General features: G+C 46.5%; 1 protein-coding gene across 1 annotated transcript in view; it reads right to left on the bottom strand.

Annotated features, from left to right (window-relative positions):
* The window catches only part of LOC122546864 (putative voltage-dependent R-type calcium channel subunit alpha-1E), a 108,936-nt gene that overhangs the window by 52,243 nt on the left and 35,563 nt on the right, over positions 1 to 21,130 (bottom strand). The gene's annotated exons all lie outside the window — the stretch shown is intronic.

Consider the following 21,130-nt stretch of genomic DNA (forward strand, 5'->3'; position numbering starts at 1 on the left):
AGAGGGACTGGAACCTAGTTACACTCTTCACAGCAGCTCCAGTCATAGTGATGGGTGTGTGGGGTGCGTGTGTGTGCTGCAATGTTCCCCCACACCCTCCCACCACCCTGATGCCCCCTTCCCCTTACACAACCTCCCCCTCCCCCCGTTCCTCCATTCGCTGCACCTTCCTCCCACTGAGGATGGAAAGCGAGTTGTTTAAGGTAGCCCGTTGAAGTTGCCAACTCTGACTGGGTGCACTCCTGGACGTTACAGCACAGAAGCTGCCCACAGACTCTTGCCCATTGGCTGCCCAGCCGGTCCATCGTGTGACTGAGCCACCTTCACATTGCTCATTGGAAGGAGACCCATCTTGACATGATTGGACAATTCATGACTGGTCGCCGAGCCATCTTTTTGATTCTACCTCCAGTAGCTTTTTTTTGCAAACAAAAAGAAATTGTGAGAAAATGCAAAACAAACACTACTTTAATTTCGTAGCCAGATGATTTGTTTCCCTTTTTCCTGCATTGTCTGGGGCGAGGAATCTTTTAATTCCTGTGTGCTCCAGGGGAAATTCGGCAGACTTGGCAACCACAGAGGATACCAAACAAACAGCAACAGGCAAGGTCACCCCCGTTCTGAAATGGTGCCTAAATCCAGGACGTCCCCACCACCTGCCATAACCTTCTCAATTATTTCGGCAATTTGGTGTCATCTCCCCATCAAATGGGAACATCTAACACAACACTCGCAGAATGAAAACACACTGCACTCTCACTGCTTTTGGACTAGAAGCATTGACTGGGGGGTGACAAGCGAGCTGTGATCTCTCTCTCTGCCCGAAGTGATCGATGATCCATTTTTGTCAGGAGGCTTCCAGCTGACACCAAGGTTTACTGGGTGGTTAACACTGTAGAAGCCAGTTGTAGGTTACAGCAAGAGACAGATGGGCTGACCAGTGGCAGATGAGGGCAGATAGTCCCTGATGAGTGCAAGATGAGGCATTTTGGAAGAAGGAACAAGATGAGGGAATATTTAATGAATGGCAGGGCCCTGGGTAGCTCAGAGAAGCAGAGGGATCTTGGGGTAATTATTCACAGATCCTTGAAGTCAGCAAAGCCCATGAGTAGGATAGTAAAAAGAGGCATATAGAGTCATACAGTCATGTACAGCATAAAAACACAAACCCTTCGGTCCAACTTGTCTATGCTGACCAGATATCCTAAATTAATCTAGCCCCATTTGCCAGCATTTGGCCCATATCCCCCTGAACCCTTTCAATTCTTATACCCATCCAGATGCTTTTTACGTGTTGTAATGGTATCAGTCTCCACTACCACCTCTCATTCCATACATGCACCACCCTCTGTGTGAAAACGTTGCCCCTTAGGTCCCTTTTAAATCTTCCCCCTCTCACCTTAAACCTATGCCTTCTACCTTTGGACTCCCCCACCCTAGGGAAAAGACCTTGGCTGTTCACCTTATTCAATGCCCCTCATACTTTTATAAACCTCTATAAGATCACCCCTCAACCTCCAATGCTCCAGAGAAAATAGCCACAGCCTATTCAGCCTCTTCCGATAGCTCAAACCCTCCAATCCTGGCAACATCCTTGTAAATCTCTTCTGAACCCTTTCAAGTTTCACAATATCCTTCCTACAGCAGGGAGACCAGAATTGAATGCAGTATTCTAAAAGTGGCCTAACCAATGTCCTGTACAGCCGCAACATGACCTCCCAACTCTTATATACAATGCAATGAGCAATAAAGGAAAGCATACCCAAACGTCTTCTTCACTATCCTATCTATCTGTGACTCCACTTTCAAGGAACTATGAACCTGCGCTCCAAGGTCTCTTTGTTCAGCAACACTTCCCAGGACCTTAATATTAAGTGTATAAGTCCTGCCCTGGTTTGCCGTTCCAAAATGCAGCACCTCACATTTATCTAAATCAAACTCCATCTGCCACTCCTTGACCCATCTGATCAAGATCCCCTTGTACTCTGAGGTAACCTTCTTCGCTGTCCACTATACCTCCAAACTTACTAGCCATACCTCCCATGTTCACATCCACATCACTTGTACAACAAAAAGCAGTGGATCCAGCATCAATCCTTGCGGCGCACCACTGGTCACAGGCCTCCAGTCTGAAATGGCTTATGCCCGACACGTCGATTCTCCTGTGCCTTGGATGCTGCCTGACCTGCTGCGCTTTTCCAGCAACACATTTTCAGCTCCAGTCTGAAAAGCAACCCTCCACTACCAGCCTATCTCTACTACCTTTGAGTCATGTCTGTAACCCAATGGCTAATTTTCCCTGTATTCCATGTGACCCAACCTTGCTAACCAGTCTACCACGAGGAACCTTGTAGAACGCCTTACTGAAGTCCAGATGGATCATGCCCACCGCTCTGTCCTCATCAATCCTCTTTGTTAATTCTTCAAAAAACTCAATCTAGTTAATGAGACATGATTTCCCATGCACAAAGCCATGTTGACTATCCATAATCAGTCCTTGCCTTTCCAAATACAGTAAATCCTGTTCGTCAGGATCCTCTCCAACAACTTGCCTACCACTGACATTGGGCTCATGCTCTATAGTCTCCTGGCTTTTCCTTACCAACTTCCGAAATAGTGGAACCACGTTAGATAACCTCCAGTATTCTGTAGACAAACAGGAGGCTGGAAGAGCACAGCAAGTCAGGCAGCAATAGGAGGTGAAGAAGTTGACATTTTTGGAGTAACCCTTCTTCAGGAATGGATGTAGGGGTAGGGGGGAGCTACAGCTAAACTGAACGGTGGGAAGGGTTCTGGGTGGGGAGGGGGGCAGAGTGATGAGGTTGTGATAGGCAAATACAGGTGGTAAGCAGATCAATAGGAGGAATGAATCATGTTGATAGCTGGAATGGGAAATGGGGATGGGTGGGTGGGAAGGTTGTTTGAAGTTGGAGAACTCAATGTTGAGTCCTCTGGGCTGTGGGCTGTCCAGGTGGAAGATGTTCTTCCAATGTATGATCTGATTCACTGTGGCAATGGATGAGACCAAGGATGGACATGTCAGAGAGGGGGTGGGAAAGGGAATTGAAATGGATGGTGACTGGGAGGTCAGGCTTGCCCTTATGGGCCTGGCTGAGAAGCTCGGTGAAATGTGCCCTGATGTTATGTTTGGCCTCCCCGATGTAAAGAATACCACATTTGGAGCACAGGATACAGTAATCTAGGTTGGAGGAGAGGTAGGTGAACCTCTGTCTCACCTGGAAGGGCTGTTTGGGGCCCTGGATGGACGTGAGGGAGGAGGTGTGCTGGCAGGTTTTGCATCTTTTACGTTTGCAGGGAAAGGTACCAATGGTTCGGCGGGGTTTGGTGGGGGGATGTGGTGCAAACCAAGGAGTGGCGAAGGTGACTTGCTGCCTGGCTTGCTGGGCCCTTCCAGCTTCCTGCTTGCCTACTTCGGATTCCAGCATCTACAGTTTTTTTTGTCTCTAACCTCCAGTCCTCCAGCACCTCACCTGTAGCTATCAAGGATACACATACCTCAGCAAAGGGCCCAGCAATCAGATCCCGAGCTTCCCATAGAGTTCTGGGATACACCTGATCATGTCCCACAGATTTATCCACCTTTATGTGTTTTAAGACATTCAGCATCTCCTCCTCTGTAACATGGACATTTTTCAAGATGTTGCTATTTATTTCCCCACACTATCTTCCACGTCCTTCTCCACAGTAAATACTGATGCAAAGTACTTTTTCAGTATCTCCCCCATCTCCTGCAGTTCCACACAAAGGCCGTCTTGCTGATCTTTGAGGGGCCTTATTTTCTCCCTAGTCACCCTTCTGTCCTTAACGTATTTGTAGAATCCCTTTGGATTCTCCAAACCATATTTGCCAAAGCTATCTCATGTCCCCTTTTTGCCCTTCTGATTTCCCTCTTAAGTATATTTCTACTGCATCTGTACCCTTCTAGGGATTTACTTGATCCCTGCTGTCTATAGCTGATATATACTTCACAGAACATAGAACATTGTAGCGCAGTACAGGCCCTTTGGCCCTCAATGTTGCACCGACCTGTGGAACCAATCTGAAGCCCATCTAACCTACACTATTCCATTATCATCCATATGCCTATCGAATGACCATTTAAATGCCCTTAAAGTTGGTGAGTCTACTACTGTTGCAGGCAGTGCGTTCCACGCCCCTACTACTGTCTGAGTAAAGACGCTACCTCTGACACCTGTCCTATATCTATCACCCCTTAATTTAAAGCTATGTCCCCTTGTGCTAGTCATCACCATTTGAAGAAAAAGGCTCTCCCTTCCACCCTCTGATTATCATATATGTCTCAATTAAGTCACCTCTCAATCTTCTCTCTAACAAAAACAGCCTCAAGTCCCTCAGCCATTCCTCGTAAGACCTTCCCTCCATACCAGGCAACATCCTAGCAAATCTCCTCTGAACCCTTTCCAAAGCTTCCATATCCTTCCTATAATGCAGTGACCAGAACTGTACGCAAGACTCCTATTGCGGCTGCACCAGAGTTTTGTACAGCTGCAGCATGACCTCATGGCTCTGAAACTCAATCCCTCTATTAATAAAAGCTAACACACTGTATGCCTTCTTAATGACCCTATCAACCTGGGTGGCAACTTTCAGGGATCAATGTACATGGACACCGAGATCTCTCTACTCATCTACACCACCAAGAATCTTACCACTAGCCCAGTAATCTTTATTTCTGTTGCTCCTTCCAAAGTGAATCATCTCACACTTTTCCGCATTAAACTCCATTTGCCACATCTCAGCCCAGCTCTGCAGCTTATCTATGTCTCTCTGTAACTGACAACAACCTTTGGCACTGACTACCTACCTTAGTGTCATCTACAAATTTACTAGTCCATCCTTCTTTGCCCTCAATCATGTCATTTATAAAAATGACAAACAGCAGTGGCCCCAAAACAATCCTTGTGGCACGCCACTAGTAACTGAACTCCATGATGAACATTTCCCATCAACCACCACCCCCTGTCTTCTTTCAACTAACCAATTTCTGATCTAAAATGCTAAATCACCCTCAATCCCATGCCTCTGTATTTTGTGCAGTAGCCTACTGTCTTTACTGAAATCCATATACACTGCATCAACCACTTTACCCTCATCCACCTGTTTGGTCACCTTCTCAAAGAACTCAATAAAGTTTGTGAAGCAAGACCTACCCTTCACAAAACCATGTTGACTATCCCTAAGCAACTTATTCCTTTTTAGATGATTATAAATCCTATCTCTTACAACAGTTTCCAACACTTTGCCCACAACCGAAGTAAGGCTCACTGGTCTATAATTACCAGGGTTGTCTCTCCTCCCCTTCTCAAACAAAAGGACATTTGCTATCCTCCAGCCTTCTGGTACTATACCTGTAGACAATGACGACATAAAGATCAAAGCCAAACGCTCTACAATCTCCTCCCTGGCTTCCCAGAGAATCCTAGAATAAAGCCCATCCGGCCCAGAGGACTTTCTATTTTCACACTTTCCCGAATTGCTGACACCTCCTCCTTGTGAACCCCAATCCCATCAGTCTAGTAGCCTGGACCTCAGTATTCTCCTCAACAACATTGTCGTTTTCCAGTGTTAATACTGACAAACATATTCATGGCACACCTTCCTCATTCCTGAAGAAGGGCTCATGCCCGAAACGTCGATTCTCCTGCTCCTTGGATGCTGCCTGACCTGCTGCGCTTTTCCAGCAACACATTTTTCAGCTACTGATCTCCAGCATCTGCAGACCTCACTTTCTCCAAAAAAATATTCATTTACTGCTTCCCCATCTCCTCTGACTCCATGCACAACTTCTCACTTCTATCCTTGACTGACCTAAATCTCACTCTAGTGATTCTTTTATTCCTGATATAGCTATAAAAAGCTTTAGGGTTTTCCATAATTCTATCAGCCAATGACTTTGCATGTCCCCTCCTGGCTCTTCTTAACTCTCCCTTTCAGTCCTTACTTATCAAGGATACGCAGTAGCTGTTCCTTGAACAAGTTCCACATTTCAATTGTGCCCATCCCCTGCAGTTTCCTTCCCCATCCTATGCATCCTAAATCTTGCCTAATTGCATCATAATTACCTTTCCCCCAGCTATAACTCTTGTCCTGCAGTATCTACCGATCCCTTTCCATCGCTAAAGTAAACATAACCGAATTGTGGTCACTATCACCAAAGTGCTCACCTACCTCCAAATCTAACACCTGGCCTGGTTCATTACCCAGTACCAAATCCAATGTCGCCTCGCCCCTTGTTGGCCTGTCTACGTACTGTGTCAGGAAGCCCTCCTGTACACATCAAACAAAAACTGACCCACCTAAAGTATTTGAACTATTGTACTCTCGGTCAATATTTGAAAAGTTAAAGTCCCCCATAACAACTACCCTGTCACTCTCGCTCAATCGAGAATCATCTTTGCTATCCTTTGCTCTACATCTCAGAACTATTTGGGGGCCTGGAGAAAACTCCCAACAGGGTGACCACTCCTTCCCTGTTTCTAACCTCAGCCCGTACTACCTCAGTAGATGAATCCTCAAAAGTCCTTTCTGCCACCATAATACTGTCTTTGACTGACAATGCTACAACCACCCCCCCCGCCCCCCCCTCCCCACACACACTTTTTACCATCTTCTGTGTTCTTACTTTCTTACTGAAACATCTAAATCCTGGAACCTGCAACAATCATTCCTGTCCCTGCTCTATCCATGTCTCTGAAATGGTCACAGCATTGAAGTCCCATGCTGCAAGTTCACCCACATTATTCCGGATGCTCCTGGCATTGAAGTAGACACACTTCAAACCATGATTTGGAGATGTCAGTGTTGGACTGGGGCGTACACAACACCAGGTTATAGTCCAACAGGTTTACTTGGAAGCACACTAGCTTTCGGAGCGACGCTCCTTCACCAGGTGGTTATTAAGAATAGTGTTGAAACTTTATTGCTGGAACAGCACAGCAGGTCAGGCAGCATCCAGGGAACAGGAGATTCGACGTTTCGGGCACAGGCCCTTCTTCAGGAATGGCAGGAAAGGTTATTAAGAATAAAATTGTAAGACACAGAATTTATAGCAAAAGTTTACAGTGTGATGTAACTGAAATTATATATTGAAAAAGACCTGGATTGTTAACAAACAAGCAGCGCTCCGAAAGCTAGTGCTTCCAAATAAACCTGTTGGACTATAACCTGGTGTTGTGTGATTTTTAACTGTGTACACTTCAAACCAACCGCTTGCTTGCGACCTTGAAACCTTATTTCTGACCTCGCTACTTTTCCTTCTTTTTCTTTCCTTCTCTAGTCATCCAGCATTCCCTACGCCTACCAGCCTTGTCCTTCACTCTCACAGGAACATATTGTCTGTGGACTCCCGTTAGCTCATTTCTGAAGGGTTCCTATTTTCCAGCCTTCCCTTTTCCTGCATCTATCTGCCCCAATCAACTCTTGCCCACTACCTTCACAATTAGCTGCCTCCAACGTAGAACTTCAACTTTCAGGTCTATTTCCTTCCATCGCTATTTTAAAACTAATAGAATTATGGTCGCTGGCCCCAAAGTGCTCCCCCACTGACACCTCAGTCACCTGCCCTGCCTTATTTCCCAAGGGTAGGTTAAGGTTTGCACCTTCTCTAGTAGGTACATCCACATACTGAATCAGAAAATTGTCTTGTACTCACTTAACAAATTCTTCTTCATCCAAGCCCTTAACACTATTGTAATCCCAGTTTATGTTTGGAAATTAAAATCCCCTACCATTACTACCCTATTAGAGAGTCATAGAGTCCTACAGCACAGAGACAGGTCCATACCGACCAAAATGTCCATCCACGCTAACCCCATTTCCCTGCACTTGGCTGACATCCTTTTAATCCTTTCCTATCCATGTATTTATCCGAATGTCTTTTCAATGTTGTTAATGGACACTTCCACTGGCAGCTCGTTCCACTTTTTCTGTGTGAAAAAGTTACCCCTTAGGTTCCTTTTATTCTTTCCCCTCTCACCTTGAGGGGGGAATGCCCACTAGTCCTCGATTCCCCAACCCTGGGAAAAAGATTGAGTGCATTCACCCTATCCATGCCTCTCATGATCTTATACGCTTCTATAAGATCCCCCCCCCCCACCTCAGTCTCCTATGCTCTAAATTAAAAAGTTCAAGCTTGTCCAACCTCTCCCTATAACGCAGACTGTTGAATCAATCATCATAAATTTCTTCTGAACAATTTCCTGTTTAATCACATCCTTCCTCTAGCAAGGAGAACAAAACTGAACACAATACTCCAAATGCGGCCTCACCAATGTCCTGTGCAACTTCTACACTCAATGCCCTGACTGACGAAGGCCAGGGTGCCAAAAGCCTTCTTCACTGCCCTGTCTACCTGTGACTCCACTTTCAGAGAATGGTGCGCCTGAACTCCAAGGTCCCTCTGCTCCACTACAATCCTTCAGGCCCTCACCATTCGCCATGAAACTTCTACTTTGATTTGACTTTCCAAAATACAACATTTCACACTTATCAATATTAAAGCCCATTTGCCATTTCTCGGCCCCCTTCCCCAGCTGACCAAGGTCATGCCTGCAATTTCTGATAACCTTCCTCACTGTCCACGATGCTGCCTATTTTAGTGTCATCTGCAAACTTAGTAACCATGCCTTGTATATTCTCATCCAAATCATTGATACAGATAATAAATAATAATGGGCCCAGTGCCAACCAGAGGCACTCCACTAGTCACAGGCCTCCAGTCCGACAAGCATCCTTTCGCTATTACCCTCTGCTTCCTACCATCAAGTTAATTGTGTATCCAATTTGCCAGCTCCCCCTGGACTCCATGCGATCTAACCTTCCAGAGCAGCCTACCATCAGGAACCTTCTCAAAGGCCTTACTGAAATCCATATAGACTACGTCTGCCACCCTGCCCTCGTCAACCTTCCTAGACATTTCATCAAAAAACTCTAACAAATTTATGAGGCATGATCTCCCAAGCACAAAGCCATGCTGACTACTCCTAATCAAACCCTGTCTTTCCAAATTCATGTAAATCTTATCTCTCAGAATCTTCTCAAGTAATTTAACTCCCATAGATGTTAAGCTTACTGCTCTATAGTTTCCAGGATTTTCTTTACAGCTTTTCTTGAATAAAGGCGCAACATTCGCTACCCTCCAGTCTTCCGGGTCCTCACCCGTGGCTAACGATGACGCAAAAATACCAGCCAGGGCCCCCGCTATTTTTTCTCTACCTTCTTGCAGAGTTCTTGGATTTATCTGGTTCATACATTCTAATATGTCCAACACCTCCTCTACTCTGATGTAGACTGTCCCCAAAATATCATTACTAACTTCTTCAAGTTCCAAAGTCTTTATATCTTTCTTCACGGTAAATACAGAGGAGAAATATTAATTGAGGATCTCACCCATCTCCTGTGATTCCACACATACATGTCCACTTTGGTCATTGAGGGGTCCTATTTTCCCCTCTAGTTATTCTTTTTTCCTTTAATATACTTAAAGAACCTCTTTAGATTCACCCTAATCTTCTGAGCCAAGGCTATCTCGTGTCTCCTTTTCGCCCTCCTGATTTCCTGCTTCAGTAAACTCCTGTATCCCCTATGTACCTCCAGGGATTCCCATGAACCCAGCTGCCTGTACCTGGGTCACACCACCTTCTTTTTTCTGATCAAAGCTTCAATACCTCGTCATCAGGGTCCCCTATTCCTGCCAACCTTGCCTTCCACCGTCACAGAAACGTACCTCCAGCTATCACACCTTTGAAGGCCTCCCATTTGCCAGATGTCCCTTTTCCTGAAAACAAACTATTACAATCACGTTCTGCAAGCTCCTGTCTAATTCCATAAAAATTTGCATTGCTCAAATTTAGAAATGGAACCTTTGGGCCAGTTTGGTCCCTCTCTAGAACCATTTTAAAATTAATACAACTATGGTCACTGGCCCCAAAGTGCTCCCTCACTGTCACCTTAGCCACCTGTTCCTGCCCTATTTCCCAAAAGTAGGTCAGGTTTTGCCCCTTCCTGAGTAGGATCCTTCATATACTGCTTGAGGAAACATTCCTGCATGCACTTAACAAATTCTACCCCATCTAAGCCCTTAACGTTATGGCACTCCCAGTCTATGTTAGGAAAATTAGAATTCCCTACTCTGATGACCCTATTGCTCCTGCAATTCTCTCAGCATATTTGTACCTCTAATTTCCATTGACTATTTAGGGGCCTATAGTACAACCCTAATGACATCACTATCCCCTTCTTATTTCTTAGCTCCACCCACAAAGCCTCACTGGATGATCCTTCAGTTAGTTAATCTCTGACTACTGCCATGATACTCACCTTAATCAAAAATGTAATTTCCCCTCCCCTCTTTCCACCATCTCTGTCCTGCCTAAAGCACCTGTACCCTGGCACATTAAGCTACCAGTCCTGTCTCTCCCTGAGCCATGTATCTGTAGTGGCTATAATATCCCAGTCCCATGTACCTATCCACGCCCTGAGTTCATTGGCCTTACCTGTCAGCCCTCTTGCATTGAAATACATGCAATTTAATCCAACAGGCTTTCCTCGCTCCCTGTCATGTTCCAGCCTGACCCGTCTCTTCAACTTACTGTTTCTGATTACTGTATCTCCTTCCAACCTCGTACTTGCCTCCCTGCTGCTGAGGATCCCACCTCCCTGCCAATCTAGTTTAAACCCTACCATGTAGCACTAGATTAGAGTGGTGCCAGAAAAGCACAGCAGTTCAGGCAGCATCCGAGGAGCAGGAAAAGCAACGTTTCGGGCAAAAGCCCTTCATCAGGATTACAGACAGGAAGCCTGGAGGGTGGAGAGATAAATGAGAGGAGAGTGGGGTTGGGGAGAAAGTAGCATCGAGTACAATAGGTGAATGGGGGTGGGGATGGAGGTGATAGGTCAGGGAGGAGGGTAGAGTGGACAGGTAGAAAGGAGATAGGCAGGTAGGACAGGTCATGGGGACAGTGCTGAGCTGGAAGTTTGGAACTGGGGTGAGGTGGGGGAAGGGGAAATGAGGAAACTGTTGAAGTCCACATTGATGCCCTGGGATTGAAGTGTTCCGAGGCGGAAGATGAGGTGTTCTTCCTCCAGGCGTCTGGTGGTGAGGGAGCGGCGGTGAAGGAGGCCCAGGACCTCCATGACCTCGGCAGAGTGGGAGGGGGAGTTGAAATGTTGGGCCATGGGCGGTGGGGTTGATTGGTGCGGGTGTTGCCGTAAAGCGCTCTGCTAGGAGGCGCCCAGTCTCCCCAATGTAGAGGAGACTGCATCGGGAGCAACGGATACAGTAAATAATATCGGTGGATGCATTAGTAAACCTAGCCACCAACATATTGGTCCCCCTCCAGTTCAGCAGATAACAGATCGCCTTACAAATTTGACTCCCAATTTCCTGCTGACTATTGGGACGGGGGTATCTATAGTTCAATCCCAATAAGATTATCATCTCTTTCTCATTTATCAATTCCACCCAAATAACTTCCCTGGACATATTCCCGCAATATACTCCCTAAGTACAGCAGTAATGTTATCCCTAATCATAAACACCACTCCCCCTCCTCTTGCCCCCCCTTTTCTGAACCTCCGATAGCATCTATATCCTGGAACATTAAGCTGCCAGTCTTGTCCATCCCTGAGCAACATTTCTGTAATTGCTATGATACCTCAGTCCCATGTTCCCAACCATGCCTGAGTTCATCTACCTTCCCCGTTAGGCCTCTTACACTGAAATAATTGCAGTTTAATTCATCAGCTTGACCTCATTCTCTGCTTTGTCCCTGCCTGCCCTGAGTATCTAACTTGCTCATTTTCCCAAATGCACCTGTCTCAGACTGATCTGTTTTCCCACTGCCTCCCTGGATGCCAGCATTCCCCCTGCCAACCAGTTTAAATCCTCCTGCACAGCTCTAGCAAAACTCCCCACTAGTATATTTGTCCTCTTCTAATTCAGATGCAATCCGTCCTTCTTATACAGGTCACTTCTAGCTCAGAGGAGATTCCAATGATCCAAAACTGTGAATCCTTCTCCCCTGTACCAGCTCCTCAGCCACACATTCATCTGCTCTATCATCCTATTCCGACTCTCACTAGCTCATGGCACTGGGAGCAATTCAGACATTACTACCCTCAAGGACTACTTTTTAAATTCTCTCCTCAGAAGCTCATCCTTTTCTTTTCCTCTGCTGTTAGTTCCAGGGTGTACAATGATCTCCTGCTGGTTCCTCTCCACTTTCAGAATATTCTGCACCCACTCTGAGACATCTTTAATCCTTGCACCAGGGAAGTAACACAATTCTGATGTCTCATTGTTGACTGCCAAAATGTCTGGCTGTGCCTCTGACTAGAGAGTCCCCTATCACAATCAATTGCTTGGAACCTAATGTACCCCTTGTTACATTAGAGCCAGGCTCGGTACCAGAAACCTGGCTGTTTGAACCTCATTCCCCTGAGAGTCCCTCACCCCCTACATTATCCAAAATAGCATGCCTGAGACGGGAATAGCTACATGAGACTCTCGCAATACCTCCTCCTTCTCCTACATCTCCTGGAGGTAACTCATCTACCTGACTGTATTTATGGTTTGTCTCCCTTTCTGCAGCTGCCAACCATCACACCCCCCCCCCCCCCCCCGCTCCTGGAAATTCCTCATTGCTGCTGCAAATGATCCATGTGATCTGATAGGATTCACAACCAAAGACACTTCCTGCAGACATAATCAGCAACATGGGAAATCTCCCTAACCTCTTACATCTGATTGGAAGAGCACACCACTCTATCCAAGGACATCTTAACAGTCTACAGACCCAGAAAATAGCACAGTCGTACTGATCTGATAACACTGGCTCAGATGGTCAAAGTTTTCCTGGAACAGAGGTGCAGACACCACAACGTAGTTTGCAGATGGCTCCAAAATTGTGGTGTATTGGACAGTGAAGGAGGTAATCTCAGAATGCAATGGTACCTTGATCAAACGGACTGATGGGCTGAGCAGTGGCAGATGGAGTTTAATTTAGATAGATGTGAGGTGCTGCATTTTGGAAAGGCAAACCAGGGCAGGACCTCACATCTATCAGCCTCAACAGTAGTGTCAAGGGGAGTGTTGCCGAGCAAAGTGACCTTGGGGTGCAGGTTCATAGTTCCCTGAAGGTGAAATCGCAGGTAGACAGGGTGGTGAAGAAGTAGGAGCAAATTACTGCAGATGCTGGAATCGGTACTGAAACAAGATGTGCTGGAGATCACAGCAGGTCAGGCAGCATCACTGAATCTGAAGTATCAATGCCTTTTGCCCCCCACCATTCCACATACACCTCTTCCTCAAACTAGCATAAGTGCTGCCCCCTCCACACTTCACTTCAGCTCTGATGAAGAGTCATCTAGACTCAAAGCCTTAGCTTCCTCACTCTCCACGGATGCTGCATGACCCACTGTGACCTCAGTAGTGAAGAAGGCATTTGGTATGCTTGCCTTTATTGGTCTCCATTGAGTATAGTGGTTGGGATGTCATGTTGCGGCTGCACAGGACATTGGCGAGGCCACTTTTGGAATAGCATTCAATTCTGGCCGCCCTGTTCTCGGGAGAGTGTTGTCAAACTTGAAAGGGTGCAGAAACGATTTCCAAGGACAATGTGCCAGAGTTGGAGCGTTTGTGCTGTCGGGAGAGGCTGAACAGGCTGGAGCTGTTTTCCCTGGAGCGTCGGAGGCTGAGGGGTGACCTTATAGAGGTTTATGAAATCACAAGGAGCATGGGTAGGATAAATAGCCAAGGTCTTTTTCCCAGTGTAGGGGTGTCCAAAAGGAGAGGGCAGAGGTTTAGGGTGAGAGGGGAAAGATTGTGTGTGTGTGTGATGAGCTAACAGACAAAGTAGTGGAGGCTGGTACAATTACAACATTTAAAAGGCATCTGGATGGGGAGATGAATAGGAAGGATTTAAAAGGATGGGCCAAGTGCTGGCAAATGGGACTAGATTAATTTAGGATATCTGGTTAGCAGGGATAAATTGGATTGAAGGGTCTGATGCTGTGCTGTACGACTATGTGTATAAGTCATGAAAGCTGATAGGACAGGGACAGAGTGCAGTTAATAAAGCATTCAACATCATAGGCTTTATTAATAGTAGCACAGAGTACAAAAGTGGTGACGGAGGTGGTGTCGAATCTGTATACAACACAAACTGGACTTCAACTGGAGTACTATGTCCGGTTGCAGGGGACACATTTTAGGAAGGATGTGAATGCATTACAGAGAATGGTGGAGGGGTTTCTGAAAAACTTCCCAGGGATGAGGAATGTCAGATATGAAGACAGATCGGAGAAGGCACTGTCTTCCTTGGAGAAGACAGGAGATTTGATTGAAGAATTCAAAAGGTTAACAGGGACAAAATGTCCCCACTCGTGAAAGGATTGAGAGCGAGAGGCCACAGACTGAACGTAATTGGTAAAAGAAGCAAAAATAAGACGAGGAAAAACATTTTCAGCCAGTGAGTGGTTAAGGTGTGGAATGCACTGCCTGAGAGTGTGGAGGAGGCAGCTTCAATTGAAACATTCCGAAGGGAATGAGACTGTTATTTGAAAAGGAACAATGTGCAGGGTGACAGGGAGAAGGCAGGAGAATGACACTCAGTGAATTGCTCATTCGGAGAGTCGGTCCAGTCAGGGTGGGCGGAATGGCCTCCTTGTGCACTGTAACAATTCTGTGATTCATTCTTTTACAGGATGTGGACCTTGTTATGTGGGTCAGCATTTGTCGCCCATCTCTAAAGTGCCTTTCAAAAACAGCGGTGGGCTTTCCTTCTTGAATGCTTGCTGTCCATGTGATGTTGGTGAGCCAGTGATGATAGAAACAGTGAATGCTGGGAACATGAACACATAGGACACATAGAGACACACATGGGTTGAATAAATGTGCAGGATGATGGCAGGTAGAGTATAGAGTGTGAAGTGTGAGATTGCACACTTGGGTTCTAAAGATAGAAAAACAAAGAGGTGAGACTTGTGCATGTTGAGGCACTGTGTGTACCTGTACAAGGGACGGAGTCAATAAACAAATAGGATTGTTGAGATGATACTTAATTAGAGACTGCGATACTGGAGTTTTTTGAAAGTAGGAAACAAAGTCAATAAACAATTAGTGAAGTGGTATGCTGGCCTTCAGTGCACGGACACAAGGATAAAGAAATCTTGTTACAATTGTTCAATGTTTTTGTGAGCTCACACCTGAAAAAGCGGTGCAGTTTTAGCATCCAAGGAAGATGTGCTTGCACTGGTGATGGTCCAGTGAAGTGTAGTGATTGTAATGAGGTCAGCCAGGTGGACATCAAGGAATATGAGTTCCCTGACTGGGGCTGTATTATGGCTCATGTAGAGAGCCTTGGCTGACAGATATAGACAGGGGTGTCAGTGTTCTGTTCACTCTGGGAGCTGTCTCTGAGGGAGCTGGATCAGTGTCGAGGACTCTCCATGTCTAAATAAATTGCAGTTTGGTGACAGGATACCAGCCTCTGTAGAGATACTTCAGTGGTGACGAGAGAAAAGCACCATGCTGTTATTTGGGAAGCTTGACTAGTTAAATCTTGCTGAAGACTAGGCCTAGTATGTGGGAAGAATGCATTATTTTTTCCGGAATACTGATATTGGGGCAGATGAAAAGCAATGAGTAATTCTCCTGATAGCTTCTGGACCTGCGGCTTTTTCTGTCATTAGGAGCTTAGCTTTTCCTGAGACACCAGATACTAAAACCTTTCAAGAGTTGACAGATTTAGTTAAGGAATATTCTGACCCCAAGCTTCCTCTAATTCTGAGACACTATCGGATTTACTCGCAATTTGAGAATCTGGGGAATCCAAATCACGATTTCTGACTCGGTTAAGCTGACTGCCAGAGGGCATGGGACTTTGATTTAACCCTTAATGAGATGCTGACAGATCATTTGGTATGTGGGATTAATGGTCTCACCACACAAAAGCACCTACTAGCTGAAGCCCAACTGGACTTCACATAGGCACTACAACTAGTTTTATCATTGGAAAATGTGGCAAGTGGAGCATATGAGTCACAGGGTTTTGTAATGGAAGCGAACATTCGTGCCAGCCCGACTGAGCTTTAGGGTACACCACTTGAGTGAAGACAATTGCACAGCCTCACCCAGGACATATCCCAAACAGACAGAGTCTCAGTCAGCCTGCAGTCGAGAGTGGTGTAGGTTTTGGAGATGTGGCTGTGGTGTTTGTTTTGGAGATGTGGCTGTGGTGTTTGGTTTGGAGATGTGGCTGTGGTGTTTGTTTTGGAGATGTGGCTGTGGTGTTTGTTTTGGAGATGTGGCTGTGGTGTTTGGTTTGGAGATGTGGCTGTGGTGTTTGGTTTGGAGACGTGGCTGTGGTGTTTGGTTTGGAGATGTGGCTGTGGTGTTTGGTTTGGAGAGGTGGCTGTGGTGTTTGGTTTGGAGATGTGGCTGTGGTGTTTGTTTTGGAGAGGTGGCTGTGGTGTTTGGTTTGGAGATGTGGGTGTGGTGTTTGTTTTGGAGATGTGGCTGTGGTGTTTGTTTTGGAGAGGTGGCTGTGGTGTTTGGTTTGGAGATGTGGGTGTGGTGTTTGGTTTGGAGAGGTGGCTGTGGTGTTTGGTTTGGAGATGTGGCTGTGGTGTTTGTTTTGGAGAGGTGGCTGTGGTGTTTGGTTTGGAGATGTGGGTGTGGTGTTTGTTTTGGAGATGTGGCTGTGGTGTTTGTTTTGGAGAGGTGGCTGTGGTGTTTGTTTTGGAGATGTGGGTGTGGTGTTTGGTTTGGAGATGTGGCTGTGGTGTTTGTTTTGGAGATGTGGCTGTGGTGTTTGGTTTGGAGATGTGGCTGTGGTGTTTGGTTTGGAGATGTGGCTGTGGTGTTTGGTTTGGAGAGGTGGCTGTGGTGTTTGTTTTGGAGATGTGGGTGTGGTGTTTGGTTTGGAGATGTGGCTGTGGTGTTTGGTTTGGAGATGTGGCTGTGGTGTTTGTTTTGGAGAGGTGGCTGTGGTGTTTGGTTTGGAGAGGTGGGTGTGGTGTTTGGTTTGGAGATGTGGCTGTGGTGTTTGTTTTGGAGATGTGGCTGTGGTGCTTGTTTTGGAGATGTGGCTGTGGTGTTTGTTTTGGAGATGTGGCTGTGGTGTTTGGTTTGGAGAGGTGGCTGTGGTGTTTGGTTTGGAGAGGTGGCTGTGGTGTTTGTTTTGGAGAGGTGGCTGTGGTGTTTGGTTTGGAGAGGTGGGTGTGGTGTTTGGTTTGGAGATGTGGCTGTGGTGTTTGTTTTGGAGATGTGGCTGTGGTGTTTGTTTTGGAGAGGTGGCTGTGGTGTTTGTTTTGGAGATGTGGCTGTGGTGTTTGTTTTGGAGATGTGGCTGTGGTGTTTGGTTTGGAGATGTGGCTGTGGTGTTTGGTTTGGAGATGTGGCTGTGGTGTTTGGTTTGGAGATGTGGCTGTGGTGTTTGGTTTGGAGAGGTGGCTGTGGTGTTTGTTTTGGAGATGTGGCTGTGGTGTTTGTTTTGGAGAGGTGGCTGTGGTGTTTGTTTTGGAGATGTGGCTGTGGTGTTTGTTTTGGAGATGTGGCTGTGGTGTTTGGTTTGGAGATGTGGCTGTGGTGTTTGTTTTGGAGATGTGGCTGTGGTGTTTGGTTTGGAGATGTGGCTGTGGTGTTTGTTTTGGAGATGTGGCTGTGGTGTTTGGTTTGGAGATGTGGCTGTGGTGTTTGTTTTGGAGATGTGGCTGTGGTGTTTGGTTTGGAGATGTGGCTGTGGTGTTTGTTTTGGAGATGTGGCTGTGGTGTTTGGTTTGGAGATGTGGCTGTGGTGTTTGTTTTGGAGAGGTGGCTGTGGTGTTTGTTTTGGAGATGTGGCTGTGGTGTTTGTTTTGGAGATGTGGCTGTGGTGTTTGGTTTGGAGATGTGGCTGTGGTGTTTGTTTTGGAGATGTGGCTGTGGTGTTTGGTTTGGAGATGTGGCTGTGGTGTTTGGTTTGGAGATGTGGCTGTGGTGTTTGGTTTGGAGATGTGGCTGTGGTGTTTGGTTTGGAGAGGTGGCTGTGGTGTTTGGTTTGGAGAGGTGGCTGTGGTGTTTGTTTTGGAGATGTGGCTGTGGTGTTTGTTTTGGAGAGGTGGCTGTGGTGTTTGTTTTGGAGATGTGGCTGTGGTGTTTGTTTTGGAGATGTGGCTGTGGTGTTTGGTTTGGAGATGTGGCTGTGGTGTTTGTTTTGGAGATGTGGCTGTGGTGTTTGGTTTGGAGATGTGGCTGTGGTGTTTGGTTTGGAGATGTGGCTGTGGTGTTTGGTTTGGAGATGTGGCTGTGGTGTTTGGTTTGGAGAGGTGGCTGTGGTGTTTGGTTTGGAGATGTGGCTGTGGTGTTTGGTTTGGAGATGTGGCTGTGGTGTTTGTTTTGGAGATGTGGGTGTGGTGTTTGGTTTGGAGATGTGGCTGTGGTTTTTGGTTTGGAGATGTGGCTGTGGTGTTTGATTTGGAGATGTGGATGTGGTGTTTGGTTTGGAGATGTGGCTGTGGTGTTTGGTTTGGAGATGTGGCTGTGGTGTTTGTTTTGGAGATGTGGCTGTGGTGTTTGGTTTGGAGATGTGGCTGTGGTTTTTGGTTTGGAGATGTGGCTGTGGTGTTTGGTTTGGAGATGTGGCTGTGGTGTTTGTTTTGGAGATGTGGCTGTGGTGTTTGGTTTGGAGATGTGGCTGTGGTGTTTGTTTTGGAGATGTGGCTGTGGTGTTTGGTTTGGAGAGGTGGCTGTGGTGTTTGTTTTGGAGATGTGGATGTGGTGTTTGGTTTGGAGATGTGGCTGTGGTGTTTGGTTTGGAGATGTGGCTGTGGTGTTTGGTTTGGAGATGTGGCTGTGGTGTTTGGTTTGGAGATGTGGCTGTGGTGTTTGGTTTGGAGATGTGGCTGTGGTGTTTGTTTTGGAGATGTGGCTGTGGTGTTTGTTTTGGAGACGCGGATGTGGTGTTTGGTTTGGAGATGTGGTTGTGGTGTTTGTTTTGGAGATGTGGCTGTGGTGTTTGTTTTGGAGATGTGGCTGTGGTGTTTGTTTTGGAGATGTGGCTGTGGTGTTTGTTTTGGAGATGTGGCTGTGGTGTTTGGTTTGGAGATGTGGCTGTGGTGTTTGGTTTGGAGATGTGGCTGTGGTGTTTGTTTTGGAGATGTGGGTGTGGTGTTTGTTTTGGAGATGTGGCTGTGGTGTTTGGTTTGGAGATGTGGCTGTGGTGTTTGTTTTGGAGATGTGGCTGTGGTGTTTGGTTTGGAGATGTGGCTGTGGTGTTTGTTTTGGAGATGTGGGTGTGGTGTTTGTTTTGGAGATGTGGCTGTGGTGTTTGGTTTGGAGATGTGGCTGTGGTGTTTGTTTTGGAGATGTGGCTGTGGTGTTTGGTTTGGAGATGTGGCTGTGGTGTTTGTTTTGGAGATGTGGCTGTGGTGTTTGGTTTGGAGATGTGGCTGTGGTTTTTGATTTGGAGATGTGGCTGTGGTGTTTGTTTTGGAGATGTGGCTGTGGTGTTTGTTTTGGAGATGTGGCTGTGGTGTTTGTTTTGGAGATGTGGCTGTGGTGTTTGTTTTGGAGACGTGGCTGTGGTGTTTGTTTTGGAGATGTGGCTGTGGTGTTTGTTTTGGAGATGTGGCTGTGGTGTTTGGTTTGGAGATGTGGCTGTGGTGTTTGGTTTGGAGATGTGGCTGTGGTGTTTGTTTTGGAGATGTGGCTGTGGTGTTTGTTTTGGAGAGGTGGCTGTGGTGTTTGTTTTGGAGATGTGGCTGTGGTGTTTGGTTTGGAGATGTGGGTGTGGTGTTTGTTTTGGAGATGTGGCTGTGGTGTTTGTTTTGGAGATGTGGCTGTGGTGTTTGTTTTGGAGATGTGGCTGTGGTGTTTGTTTTGGAGATGTGGCTGTGGTGTTTGGTTTGGAGATGTGGCTGTGGTGTTTGGTTTGGAGATGTGGCTGTGGTGTTTGTTTTGGAGATGTGGCTGTGGTGTTTGGTTTGGAGATGTGGCCGTGGTTTTTGATTTGGAGAGGTGGCTGTGGTGTTTGTTTTGGAGATGTGGCTGTGGTGTTTGGTTTGGAGATGTGGGTGTGGTGTTTGTTTTGGAGATGTGGCTGTGGTGTTTGGTTTGGAGATGTGGGTGTGGTGTTTGTTTTGGAGATGTGGCTGTGGTGTTTGTTTTGGAGATGTGGCTGTGGTGTTTGTTTTGGAGATGTGGCTGTGGTGTTTGTTTTGGAGATGTGGCTGTGGTGTTTGGTTTGGAGATGTGGCTGTGGTGTTTGGTTTGGAGATGTGGCTGTGGTGTTTGTTTTGGAGATGTGGCTGTGGTGTTTGTTTTGGAGATGTGGCTGTGGTGTTTGTTTTGGAGATGTGGCTGTGGTTTTTGGTTTGGAGACGTGGCTGTGGTGTTTGGTTTGGAGATGTGGCTGTGGTGTTTGTTTTGGAGATGTGGCTGTGGTTTTTGATTTGGAGACGTGGCTGTGGTGTTTGTTTTGGAGATGTGGCTGTGGTGTTTGGTTTGGAGATGTGGGTGTGGTGTTTGGTTTGGCGATGTGGCTGTGGTGTTTGTTTTGGAGATGTGGCTGTGGTGTTTGGTTTGGCGATGTGGCTGTGGTGTTTGTATTGGAGATGTGGCTGTGGTGTTTGGTTTGGCGATGTGGCTGTGGTGTTTGTTTTGGAGAGGTGGCTGTGGTGTTTGTTTTGGAGATGTGGCTGTGGTGTTTGGTTTGGAGATGTGGTTGTGGTGTTTGTTTTGGAGATGTGGCTGTGGTGTTTGTTTTGGAGATGTGGCTGTGGTGTTTGTTTTGGAGAGGTGGCTGTGGTGTTTGTTTTGGAGATGTGGCTGTGGTGCTTGTTTTGGAGATGTGGCTGTGGTGTTTGTTTTGGAGATGTGGGTGTGGTGTTTGTTTTGGAGATGTGGCTGTGGTGTTTGGTTTGGAGATGTGGCTGTGGTGTTTGGTTTGGAGATGTGGATGTGGTGTTTGTTTTGGAGATGTGGCTGTGGTGTTTGGTTTGGAGATGTGGCTGTGGTGTTTGGTTTGGAGATGTGGATGTGGTGTTTGTTTTGGAGATGTGGCTGTGGTGTTTGTTTTGGAGATGTGGCTGTGGTGTTTGTTTTGGAGAT

Source organism: Chiloscyllium plagiosum, unplaced genomic scaffold (assembly GCF_037043375.1).
Source record: "Chiloscyllium plagiosum isolate Xiang-an unplaced genomic scaffold, Cpla_swu_hap1 HiC_scaffold_9, whole genome shotgun sequence".
Classification (NCBI taxonomy): Eukaryota; Metazoa; Chordata; class Chondrichthyes; order Orectolobiformes; family Hemiscylliidae; genus Chiloscyllium; species Chiloscyllium plagiosum.